General features: G+C 40.3%; 1 long non-coding RNA gene across 1 annotated transcript in view; it reads left to right on the forward strand.

The window, feature by feature from the left end:
* Window positions 1–11,681, forward strand: part of LOC104849231 — a 14,653-nt gene extending 2,972 nt beyond the window's left edge. Inside the window, exons 2-5 of the long non-coding RNA XR_776700.2 lie at window positions 6,900–7,034; window positions 8,708–8,829; window positions 10,651–10,757; window positions 11,604–11,681. This is a non-coding gene — a long non-coding RNA (uncharacterized LOC104849231). The remainder of the gene's footprint in view (window positions 1–6,899; window positions 7,035–8,707; window positions 8,830–10,650; window positions 10,758–11,603) is intronic.
* Window positions 11,682–12,764: the final 1,083 nt, after the last annotated feature.

Below are 12,764 nucleotides of genomic sequence, written 5' to 3' on the forward strand. Positions count from 1 at the left end.
CCCCCCCCCTCCCGCCTCTCTCTCCCTCCCTCTCCCCCGCCCAGTTCTCTCTGCTTCCAGCTGCCATGATGTGAGCAGATTTCCTCTACAGCCCCTTCTGACACGTTTTTGCCTTGGAGTCAGCCGAAAATGGACTGAATATTCTGAAACCATGAGCTAAATATTCCTCTCCTCTTTTAACTTCTGGGTGTCAGATATCTTGTCTCAGAAACAGAAAGCCTGACTGATACACATTTGATAACCACATATTTAGTTTTGTAAGTAGGTGGCAAACTGTTTTCAAATTAGCTGTAGGATTTTTGCCCTTCCACTAGCAATGGAAGAGAGTTCTGGTTACTCTACATCTTCCTCAATAATTTTGGGTTGTGGGGCTGGGGATTTAGCTCAGTGGTTCTGCCGCCTGCTTCACAGCACAAGGACCCAAGTTCGATCCCCAGTACCAATAAATAAATAACTGTGGGTCATTAGTGTTCTGAATTTTGGTTATTCTAGGAGATGTATAATGGTACCTCAATGTTATTTTTGACACATGATGTTGAGTACCATTTTATATGATTTTTTGCCATCCATATATCTTATTTAGTGAAGTGTCAAGATTTCTTTGCCCATTTTTAAATTAAGTGTTCGTTTTCCTATTGTTAAATTTTAAGAGATTTTTGTGTATTTTGGATAATAGTCCTTTATAAGATGTGTTATTTGCAAATATTTACTCTCAGTCTGGGGCTTGTCTTCTCATTCTTTTGACACTGTCTTCTGCATAAAAGAAGTTTTAAAAGTAAGTCTAGATTATCAACTGCTTTTTTCATAGATCACAAACCATGCCATTGGTGTTGTATCTAAAAAGTCATTGTCATAACCAAAACTATTTTAATTTCCCTCAAATTATCTTCAAACAGTTTTATAGTTTTTCATTCATCATTTAGGTCTAGGATCTATTTTCAGATAGGTTTTTTTGTGACATGTGTAAAGCAATACCATAGATTCAAATTTCTGCATGTAGATGTCCATTTTGTTCAGTGTTATTTGTTGAAAAGTATCTTTGCACAGTGCATTGCTTTCACTACCTAATCAAAGATCAGTTGGAAATATTTATGTGATTCTCTGACTAGGACTTCTAATCTGTTCCATTGATTTATTTGTATATTGTTTTGCCAACAGCACACGCTCTTGATTACTAGGGATTACATACAGTAAGGCTTGAAGTCAGATATTGTGAATCCTCTTTTTCTTCTCCTTCCTTATTGGCTTGGCTGTTCAGGATCTTTCTTTGCCTCTCCACATAAATTTTAGAATTAGTTTCTTGATGTCTACAAAATAGTCCTCTGGAATTTCAGCTGGGATTTCATTGACTCTGTTGCTCATGTTAGGAAGAAATGACATCTAGACAATATCAAATCTTTGAATCCATGAACATAGAAGAGCCCTCCATTTTTTAGTTTTTTTTTTATTTCTTTTATCAGTTTTTTTGGTGTTCCTCATATGGATCTTTCACATATTTTGATATATTTATACATAATTATTCATTTTGGGGGTGCTAATGAAAATTGTATTGTATTGTTAAACTCAAATGCCAGTCTGTCCTTGCTGGTATGGAGAGAAGCAATTAACTTTATATCCCACAAATTTGTTAACAGATATTAATTCCAGAAGGTTTTTATCATTGTTTATTCTTTCATATTTTCTCCTTTGATTTTCATGCATTCTGTAGACATAGTTTTATTTTTTCCTTCCCAATCATGTATCTGTTATTTCCTCTTTTTATCAGATTACCTCAGCTTTCAGAAATATGTTGAAAATGAACAATGTGAAGGGAAGTTTGTTCCTGATCTTAGCAAGATGGCTTCCAGTTTCTCAAGATTCATGAATCCCATTGCTGGCTTTCCTAGCCCAGCATCAGGCTCCAGCTCCAGTGAGCTGTGATTCTCTGTATTTTCCAGGGTCAGGTCAGGATCTTACCCTGTGACCTCCCTCTTCTAACACTTCTGAGAAGGCTTGTTCATTTTTCCTTTTGTTTAGTTTTTTTATTTGTTACAATAGAGGCACAGCTTCCAAGATCCTTATAAGTCAAACTCAGATCTAGAAGTCTGACTTTTTATTCCAATGATTTTTCCTAAGATCCTTAACTGTGTCCTACAATAGCCTTATTAAATTTAGTACTTATCAATATTTAAATCTACAATTGAAGATGGTTTTAGTAACTTCCCAATTATTTTTATGAGATCCATTAGACAACATAAAGTTCTCTCTTTTATTTACTATTTAAAATTACAAATTTTGTTTCACTATTATTAAATATAAATGAAAACAAGTTCTCCTTTGCTTTGGGCCAGAATTTCCTATGTTACAACTGTGCAAGAAGAGAAGCCCAGCTCTTCATTTGTCAAAGGTCAAGTTCCTATGGTGAAATCACAGTATATATACTTTCTATCTTTAATTCTATTCTCTTCCAACACTATGAACAATTTTCCAAGAAAAGACTGTAAAGTTTTAATAAAAGTCAAGACTTCACACTTTCTTATAAAAAATATAATCATTTAAAAACCATATTTTTATAAAATGGAATACTACTCAGACATAAAGAATGAGAAATTAGATTCATTCATAGGAAAATAGATACATATTGAGGATATACTCTAAAGTGAAATAAATAAGTCACACATCTGTAAATACCGAATAGTTTCTCTGGTGTGATCCTAATGAGATAATTGACAATATGAAATAGGAAGAAAAGGGCTAAAGGTATAGGGAAAGCGGGAAGGGTAGGGTAAAGGTAATAAGGGAAAAGAAAAAAATATGAGAAAATGAAAAAATGGAAATAAAGTGTTTATAAATAGGGAAGGGAGGAGGGGGTGAAGGGGAGGGCAGGGACAAGGGGGGAAAAAATGAGAACCAAGACCTATCATGTAAAGGTACAAGATCCTAATAATGAATGTAAATGTACTGTATATCTAAAATATACCAATAAACTCAATTAAAAAAATAAAATAAAAACCATATTTTTGTGTGTGCTTGAAAGTAATGCTATTCCATTATTCCATGCAAGAACAATACTTAATGGTGAATAACATCTGAAGGCTTAATTATTGTCTATAAATTTTCTTTAAAAAAAGAAAAATAAAATAAAACAGGTGATAGTTCAATAGCATTTTGGGAAACACAAACGGGAACATCTTCAAAAAGTTTGACCTAGTCACCTGTGAAAGGACCTCCTGTAAATGTTGCAGTCAGAGCTCCTGGAATACACTAACTATATCAGAAAAGACAAGGGCTGGGATTTAGCTTAGTGGTACTGCTGCCTGCCTTGCAAGCAGAAGGTCCCAAGTTTGAGCCCTAGAACAAAAAAAAAAAAAAAAAGAAAAGAGAAGCAGCATTCTCTAGAGTCACCATGTACCTATATATGGTTAAAAGATGAAATCCACAGCAAGATTCATGTACTTAGAAGCCTACTCTGAAAGAGAGGTGCACCAGCCAACCTGTCTTTTCCAAGACAGCCAGGATCCCCTTCATCCTCAGGTTAACACCTCAGTGAGAATTACAGGCACTTGTTTTTGTCCATTCTCTTGGATCTGAACATTGTCCTCTTTTTAAATGTGCTCAAGGGAAGACTTCAGAGACAGTAAGATTTCTCTGCTCCAAGGATAATATTTTTAAAGGGTTTCTTTCTGTTGGTTTTGGATACCGAACCCTTTCTAATATCAAAAATCCTTGCTTCTAGTTTCTTTCTAAAAAGTAGTGAATTATGTTAACAGTCTGCAGAGAAATATCCCCGATTCTGTATTAATGTTTTAAATCAGTATTAATGTTAAATCAGTTATTAATGTACCTCACCTTAAACCAATGCTTTTCTTTTTTTTTTCCACTGAAGGGGTCATTTTTGAGACACGGCCTCATTGTAGTTCAGGCTGGCCTTGGACTCACCATGGAGCCCAGGCTGGCCTCGAATTCATCTAGGCCCACCAAGTGCTGGCATTACAAGGGTGCCGCACCACCCCACTCAGACCAGTGTTTCTTAACTGTTTTTCCATCACTGACCCCATAGAGAGACTTTAGGTCTTTCTTTTTCCTCATTGCAACCCCCCCTCCTCTATGACACTTTGGGAAGCACGCGGTCTCTCTGTGCATGTACTGTGGGCCTTGGAGCCAAGATTGGGCACAACTGAATATCAAACGTCTCTTGTCACCCTCAAGAGTCAGTCCTCCTCCTTGGAGGTTTGGTACATCAACTCTGCTGGGACACATGCTCTGGATGTCAAGGCGGCCCCATGCAAGAATCATGAAGTACTTTACAAGGTGGCTGCCTCCAGGGTCTTTCTTGTAAGAGGCCAACCTCAGACTGACCTGTACCCTAGAAAGCACAATGGAGCTGTGTCTCCATCTTTGCACAGTCAACTGCCCTCCTCTGTTAATTCTGCAAGGACTAGAATGACTGTTAAGGAAAATCAGGGAGCGTCCTCCCTGTTCACTATCCAGGATTCTACGTTACTATTGAGAATTCTGTATAACTTGATCCTCAGAGGCTGTGGCCCCACCCAAAGCAGGAAACAAACCTGTGCTGGAGGATGATTTGAGGTCGGACCGCTAGTCCTGGCCCACTAAACTCACGAATGCTCCCCTAAGAGGGCGAAGCATATGACAAAGTCAGCGGGAAATATTTCATCTTAGGTAGATGTGTGGCTATTGATCTGATACACTAATTAAAACTGAAAGTGTTCAGGGAAACATAACTTGTTTCTGCCCTTTCCACCAGACACCGCCTCGTGACTTTCATGCCACCCGCATCTTTCATTCACTCTGTTTGCCTGGAAATCATACAACCTTGTGGTTTCTTCTGTCAAACTAAAGACTGCAACACAGTCAACAGTGAAGGGTCCTGCTGAGGTGACCTGAGGTCACCAGGGCTTCTCTCATGCCCAAAGCTCTGGGAGCAACTATGATATGATAGAAAGATCACTTCTGGCTCTGCCCCAGGGGATCTGAGAACCACAGCATCACCATATCGATATTCTAAAACAAGAACAATCACACTCATCCCATACCTACAAAGAAGGCAAGAAAAAGATGTGTACAAAGAGAATTAGATTTTTATCTGCAACCTTAGTCAATGGTGTCAAGAGTCATGTTTTGTGTTTCACTTCCCCCCAGGTACCTCAAAACTAGATTTCAGCTATAAAATTTAATTCTAACTTCCGCACTCGTCATTAAAAACCATCTGGAAGATGCCCTACCATTCTGGCACATACAGATCTGTCACATTCCTTCTTCCTGCGCCTCCATGCTCTTTCCAAAGTTGTAAAATCAGAATAAACTAGTGACGCACCCACAACGATCCAGAAGAACCTTTCTGCTGTGATCCTCCTCAACCTCTTCCACTCCCACAGAAGCACTGCCCAATCATTTTCATCAACTATCACCTTGTACAAATTAATTCAGCGGCTCGTGTAGGAGGAGAATTTGACTCCTTGGGACTCTATGCATTTCAGTTATCAAGGGTTAATGGAAGTGGTTTTGTTTCTTGAAAGAAGAAGAACTGAGTGGAATTCCCACCATGGTAGAACTTCACTATTAGATATTAATGCTCTACAGACCCAGTGTGAATTGACTGATTTTATAATTTAGCAATTATAATGTGAACACTCAAAACTATATCCCAAGAGTTACTATACTGAGCTTAGTTCAGTGAGATGATGTGGCTGAGTTTTAATTGCTGTGAATTTGGAATGGGGACATATATTTGTTAGACATAAAATTTCACTGATGGGTAAATTGCCTCCGTAATAGGATCCTGCCTTCTTCCAGCCTTCTCTGACCCTCTGTTGCAGGGGATCCCAATTAGACTGGGAAAGCTACTGAGATGAGCCAAAGGGTCAGGGGAAATGAGGGAGAAGTGAGACAAAAAAGGAACAAGAAAGAAAGACAGAGGAAACTGGAAGCACTTCCCATACTTCACCCAGAGGGGATCTTTTGCCAGACATTGAATTTCACTCCAAGTACTTTTAGCAAGTATGGGTCCTCTTCACTTGGTACCTCAAGGGATTTCTTTTGGAATTTTAAAATACAGTTGCTAGTGCAGAATTTCACAGCTTTGCTACAAACAGGAATCTGATATTTATGATTAGCACTTTTACAGGAGCTCTAGGCCACAGATGATCACAAGCAAAGAAAAAACAGTCCCAGAGCTGCAAGTGCCTCGCGCTGCCCTTAAGCTGTGGTTCCCATCTGGACCACACATTTGGCACCAATAAGTACAGGTACCTTGTTACAGGCATAGTGTTTCTCTTCCTTAAATCAGAAGTCTCTTGAAGGCAGGGCCTGTATTTTATTCATTTACATATTCCTCACAGGGCCCATAAGACTTTATAATAAGTACATAATAAATATTTTATAAGCTGTTAACTACTAGTACATTTTACAGCGATGTACAGGGAGTCGGAGATACCCATGTCATCTCAACCAAGATACTTACTAGGAAGCCCTTTGACAGGCTTCTGTTGATGTCACTATAAAAGACAGATGTTATTTAAGTATAACCACCCAAACACAAAAGAATAAGATGATTTGGGGTAAAATGAGGTGGTGAGAAGGAAAGAAGCAAGAGAGATAGAAAATAACATAAGATTGTTTCTCACCACTTCCTTCTAGGCTCTCTGCCCCAACCACGCACCTGGAAGCTGACATTTCCCTCAGGATCTCTGATCCTGGAAAGCGCTGATATCTGACACAAACCAGGAAAGGAGCAGAAACATAGGCCCCCCCACCCACCCTCTTTTCAGTTATTGCTGACAGGAAATCTCTTTAATGTCCTATTTGATGTCCGTTGACCCAAATGGACTCCGGTGTAGCTTAAAGAAGTACATTTGCCTCCAGAGCTATTGCCTTTGTTTATCTCTCCTTCTTCCCAGGTTTGAATGACTGGGAGAGCAACACCGCAGCTTGATATGGTAAACTTAATGGCTGACTGAAGACTTGAAAGGCAGCAGGATCCTGACAGTTGTAGGAATGCAGATGTAGGTGGAAACTCTCTCCTGGGGCTTCAGGTAATGTTCACTCAGGGTTCCGTGAAGGTTTAGGCCAGTGCTGGAGGCAGATTAGTGAAAACGTATCTGAAAATTGAAATAGCTGTGTGTTTCCTATATCTTTAAAAATACGGATATTTTAAAAAGCCTTGACTACAAGCTAAGAGGCTATGGGAGGAGGTGAGTCTCTTCTCTTGCTTTCAATGTGTCAACTTAAAAATATGCACCTGTATCTTTTGATTAAAACACAAGGGGAATATAGCTTTTCTTCCCTTGGCAAAGGCAAGGTAAAAATGAAACAAAGTTAAAACCCCTGACACTCTGTGTTTTATCACAGGGCCCATCTGGTGTTGATGGCAGAACATGATGCCCAGGGACCAAGGAGGCAGAAGTCTCTAGTCTGGAGTTGGCAGGGGCCCAGAGGAACATCCCTCAGGCAGCTGTGCACCCCAAGGCTGGGTATCACAAATGGCAAGCACCCCGTCTATAGAGCCTTAGAGATGCCAACCGCTGTAGTTCTATTCTGATCAGCTCTTGAGTTCCACACACCGAGAAGGGAAGGTTTACTAAGACCAACACTCAAAGACAGGAGTGGGGAGCAAGACTGCATGAGGTTTCTAGTTGCCACCTCAGCAAAGCCCAAAGAGATGGAGGGGGAATATCTAAATTGAGCTCTGGGGACTAGAGAAAAGGTTTTGCATTTCTTTTAGAAATACTGAACACCCATCTCAAATGATCCCAGCTAATGTCATAGATAGCTTTGTATGGATCTGTAAAGAAATTAAATTTGCATACAAAGGTGAAAATGAATGTATCTTATGACAAGATGGTATGCTTTAAGAAATCCCAGTAAAAGAGGCATTGGTGTTTTGCATTCAGTAGGCAACTCTGGTCCAGTGCTCCGACACTAGTCTTTCATGACATACTGAAATTACTCTAAGCCGCCCACCTTGCCCCCTGTAAGTCTAATCAACCCTAATGACTACCATTTTAATAAACATTTGCTAACAGAAACTTCCAAGATCACAGTACTGGTGTGCCTAAAACTAATTAAAATTTTATGTTGAGTTGAGCAGGAGTTCACTGCGGGCACTTTTAGAGTAAAGACAAAGTACAAGTTTCTTGCATGTGCCTTAACTCATTCTTTTAAAAGGAATGTCCTAAAGGAAACTCAATGCCAGGGGTAACTCTATACAGGCAGAATTTAACTTTAATGTTTATATTTTATATCTTGGAAAGGCTTAACAAATTCTGATTGAGGTCAGTAAAATATACAGGTATAGGCAAGGGCCACCGAAGAAAAGAAACCATGAAAACAGTAATTCTTGGTTTCTTATGCCTTTGTGATATTCGGTGACCCTGAAGTTTTTATTACCTTGTAATAACAGTAATATTGAGCACTTCAGGGCTGGGGATTTAGCTCAGTGGTGCTTCCTCCTGCCTTGTAAGTACAAGGTCCCAAGTCAATCCCCAGTACAAAAAAGAAAAAAACAAACAAAAATATTGAGCAATATAAAGAAAGTGAATTTTTCATATACCTTATATGTACAGAGCATTTATTTTCAGGGATGCTAACAACCCACTCATAGCCACTGTGGTGGGCTACATAAGCACCATCATGCTCCTACTGTCCTGTATCTACACTCTTCACCATGACTTTGTTTCTCCCACTCACTATGACTCTATCCTGCCAGCTGAGGACATGCAAGATCACCTGGCAGCCAGCAAACTCCAGACTCATGAAGATCCTCAGGCAAGAAGAGCAGAGCCAGTTACCTGCATCCAACACACAAAAGACAGAAGCTTGCTGGCACAGGTGACCGGGCATGATGGTTATTTGTCTTGTTTGGTTTGGTTTTGGTGCTAGAAATTGAACAGGACCTCATGGATTCTCAGCTGCATTCTCCATTCCTAAGATCAAAGTTACTTGTCACGCTGCAGTATGGCAGCAATAAATAAGTAAAATAGCTGAAATGACTCCCATCGCCAAATAAATATTATCTTTTCAGCACACTCAATTTTCTTGCCTCCATGCCCTACTCAAAAATTCCCTCCTAAATAAAATCCATCTAATAATGGATGTAGCTTTCAGCTCCTCCTAAACCTAGGGGGGGAAAAAATCACACAACTACTCAGGTGGGGGCCCCTGGAGGCTGGTAGCACCACATTTCAGCCACTCTCTCACACAGCTGAGGGACTCCACTCCTTGTCTCCGATGAGACCCTATCCCACTCGGAGAGCTACTGCAAACTTCTCTGGTGCTCCTTGAGCTCCCAGGTGCCTCACTAGGACCATCTTCATTCAGAGATACCTCTGGATCCTTTCTTCCTTATAACTGCAACCGAACATAGAGATCCATTTACCCACAGTCCAATTTGGCGAAATGGCTTACTCAGGAAAACACAGTCAGTTCACAAGACATTGTAAAATAACTATAATCCTTCACTTGCATCTGTATGTAAATAGGTAACCCAAACACATGACTTACCTCAGTTATATCTACTTTCCATTAAAGCAAAACCAAAAAAACAGAAATTTTCACTAACCTCCCCAAATTTCTTCCATCCATACTAAACAACTTGTTCCTGCAGCTCTTTCTGCCTATTTGTGAAAAACTTATAATCTTGGGCCCAAAACCAGACCTGCTGAATCCAAAGTTCTACGGAAGAGGCCCCCACAATCCGTGTAGTTATCATAATTGAGTGAGTTTGGCAAACGATGCTGACTTGAACTGTTGTTCTCAGCTTGTTTGCATACTGGGGTCTCTTGGGAAGCTTTAAGAAGTCCCCACTCCTGCGCATGCACCCTGCTTCATGTTCCAATTTAATTGGAATGGATCAAGGCTGGGGCAGCTGCACCATTAAGGGCTCCCTGGGCGATTCTAATGTGTTATAGAGCTTGAGAGCCAGTGGTTTTGTGAAATACCACATATGCATGGACCAGGTGTGCAAGGAAACACTCCAGGCAAACCTGAGGGGGATGGGGTTAGGAGTGATTACAAAAAGCAAAATTTTTTTTTTTTTGGTAGCGGGGATCCAACGTAGGTCCTTGCACTTTCGGGGCAGGAGGCTGAACCACTGAGCTAAATCCCCTGCCCTACAAAAAGCAACAAACTCGCATATGCAAATATATATCCCCCATGGCAGTCCACCTTCAAGCAAATACAATGGAGGTTATTTCCCTTCAAACCTGGAAAATAAATGAAGATCTGGGGTTTCTTCTTGCATCTAGAATAATCCTCCAAATTGGGGGTATTGGGGGAAGAAGGGAGAGGAAAGAGAATAAAGGAGATAAATAGTGCTATATATCCTAAGAAATCTACTGGGCACAGATAGGAGAGACATCTCTCCTAGAATTAGAATTCATTATTTTAATATCAATTTAAACAAACACCTCCAAACTGCACTTTTGCTTACCCAGTGTACATAGACAATGTAGCCTTTTTGTTTACTTGTTTTCCAGAATACACCTAATTTTCCACATAAGCCTTTACACTGCAGAGGGGTGGACTGAGCAGGTAGGATCTATTCAGACACATCTGACACATTCAGAATGACTCAGCAGACAAAGCACTCCTTCTGATAATTAATCTCTTCATTAAGATCGCTTTTTCAATATCCCACCCTTGTCTCACAAGGTCCTTGGGATGCTGGAGGAGAAGGTGGTGCAGAATCCATGCCTGTCCCCTAGATCCTTTGATAATACGGCCTACTCTGGTCTGAATCTACTCATCTGGCCACTAAGGTGAGTGGCTTTGTGCCATGTGCCCTTGAAGAGTGACATTCTGGCTTCGGTGGGTGGAGTCCACTTTCCCACCCCTCAGCCTTCGTGTTGGAGTTCCTCCCTACCATATGGACCAGCGTTCAGGTCCCATTCTCCCTGCACACTCAAGGCCACATCAGTGAGTACACAGAAATGCCCTAATTCCTTGCACATGGTGCACTGGCCCCGAACCCACAGTGCCCTCTGCTTCCGTGCTTCTAACTCACACCTGGGTAGTCCCAAAGGCCAAGGTATTCTCTGGCACCACTGCCCTTCAACACCCATCCACTCAGCTGGTATGTTAGGGCTCCTTCATTTGTACATGGATGTTTCCAAGGGGTTCCCCTTTCTTGTCTTCACCACCCACCACTTGCTGAAGTAACAGGGCTTCTTCTAACTCTCCCTCCCTTTTTTCTCTTCCTGTCTTGTCTTTAAAACAGAAATTGTGCAAGGAGAGAAACTGGTTTAAACATAAAAGAACATAAATCATGAACTATCTCAAAATACCATTTTTGCCATTCTAGCTTTTATCTTAGTTGTCTGAGAGGAAAAATATGTGCAACAAATATAGTTGCACTTTCCCTATGTTAATTGTTGTCCAGCTAAATAATTTGCCGAGGCCCCATGTAAAATGAATGGGGACCCCTTGTTATGTCATTCAAGACAGTGAAGGAGAGCACTGAGCTCAGCAGACCTGCCAAAGCTAATGGGGAAGGGGGAAAAGCAAAAGAACCAACCTGTAGAATTTTACATATGACTAATACTCAGATGCTAGAGAGAAAGTGCTCCATGTTATATAACACAATTGTCTTTACTTTTCTTTTGAAGATTTCACTCAAAAGCAGTCATTTAGGCTCCAAGTACTTCAAGTCTCCTGCCATATACTTCTAATTAAAGGAATGCTCTCCAAGCTGATCAAAATACAAAACAGAATTGTTTGCCTCTTATCCTTTCCTCTTTCCTTTTGGTAGTGGGAATAAAGAATATGAACTTTAGCATACCTTCACTCTATCCCCCAGCTAAATATAAGGCTAACAATGATTCTCCTCTATGGAGAATGGTGTTGAACTCTCCAAATCTTCTCTAAACATAACAACTCCTCAAATCATAGAGCAAATGGTAGCTTAATAAAAATGAGAATTTTAACAACTTGCACCACAATCCATTCAAACTGCATGTGTCTTTAAAAACCACTTACTTCCTTCAAAGCAGGCTTAAATATTTTGGGGGGTGGGCATGGAGGATGAAACTCAGGTCCTTGTGCTTGCAATGCAGGCAGCAGAACCACCGAGCTAAATCTCCGGCCCAGGCTTAAATATTTTTTAATGTTGTTGTAGTTACTATTCTGCTGAGAGTGTCTTCCAATCAGAATAAATTATAGGAAGATAAATTCACACTATAGTGCAAGAGAACATTAAGCTATTAAAACAACATAACTGTTTTTAATTATGTCAACAGTATATTTTGGGGAGAATCTAACATTATTAAGTATGTATGAATGATTGGAATATGAAGTATACAGGGATAGTTTGGGGTTTTTTTAGCTATCACAAATCTACGAGCAGTTGCTTCGTTGGGGTATAAACTTTAACACAGAGCAGGTTTATAAATGTTCACATTAAAGATAATGAGATTGGACAAACTAGTATCAGAGGAGCAAAGTGCTCATTTGTTATCTGATCAGCACATTGCACGTATGGAATAGGACACCGCGCCAATCACTGAGAAGATGGAATCAATCAGATGTCACCACCGGACACATGGCAAGGGCCACAGCAGTAAGCCGTGATGCTGACAGCAGGGTCTGCGTATATGGAGTCGCGAGAGTTTTATGCCTTCACGGGTAGCATGTTCCCAACACCTACAAAGGAGGCACTGTTATTTTTACTATTAAGTGTATTGGTACATTTTAGGTATACATTACGGTCACATTCATCCCTGGGAATTTGTACCTGTATGTGGTACATCTTAGTTCATGTTTTTTCCCCA

This window comes from Fukomys damarensis, unplaced genomic scaffold (genome assembly GCF_012274545.1).
Source record: "Fukomys damarensis isolate Sample0158 unplaced genomic scaffold, DMR_v1.0_HiC HiC_scaffold_19, whole genome shotgun sequence".
Taxonomy (NCBI): Eukaryota; Metazoa; Chordata; class Mammalia; order Rodentia; family Bathyergidae; genus Fukomys; species Fukomys damarensis.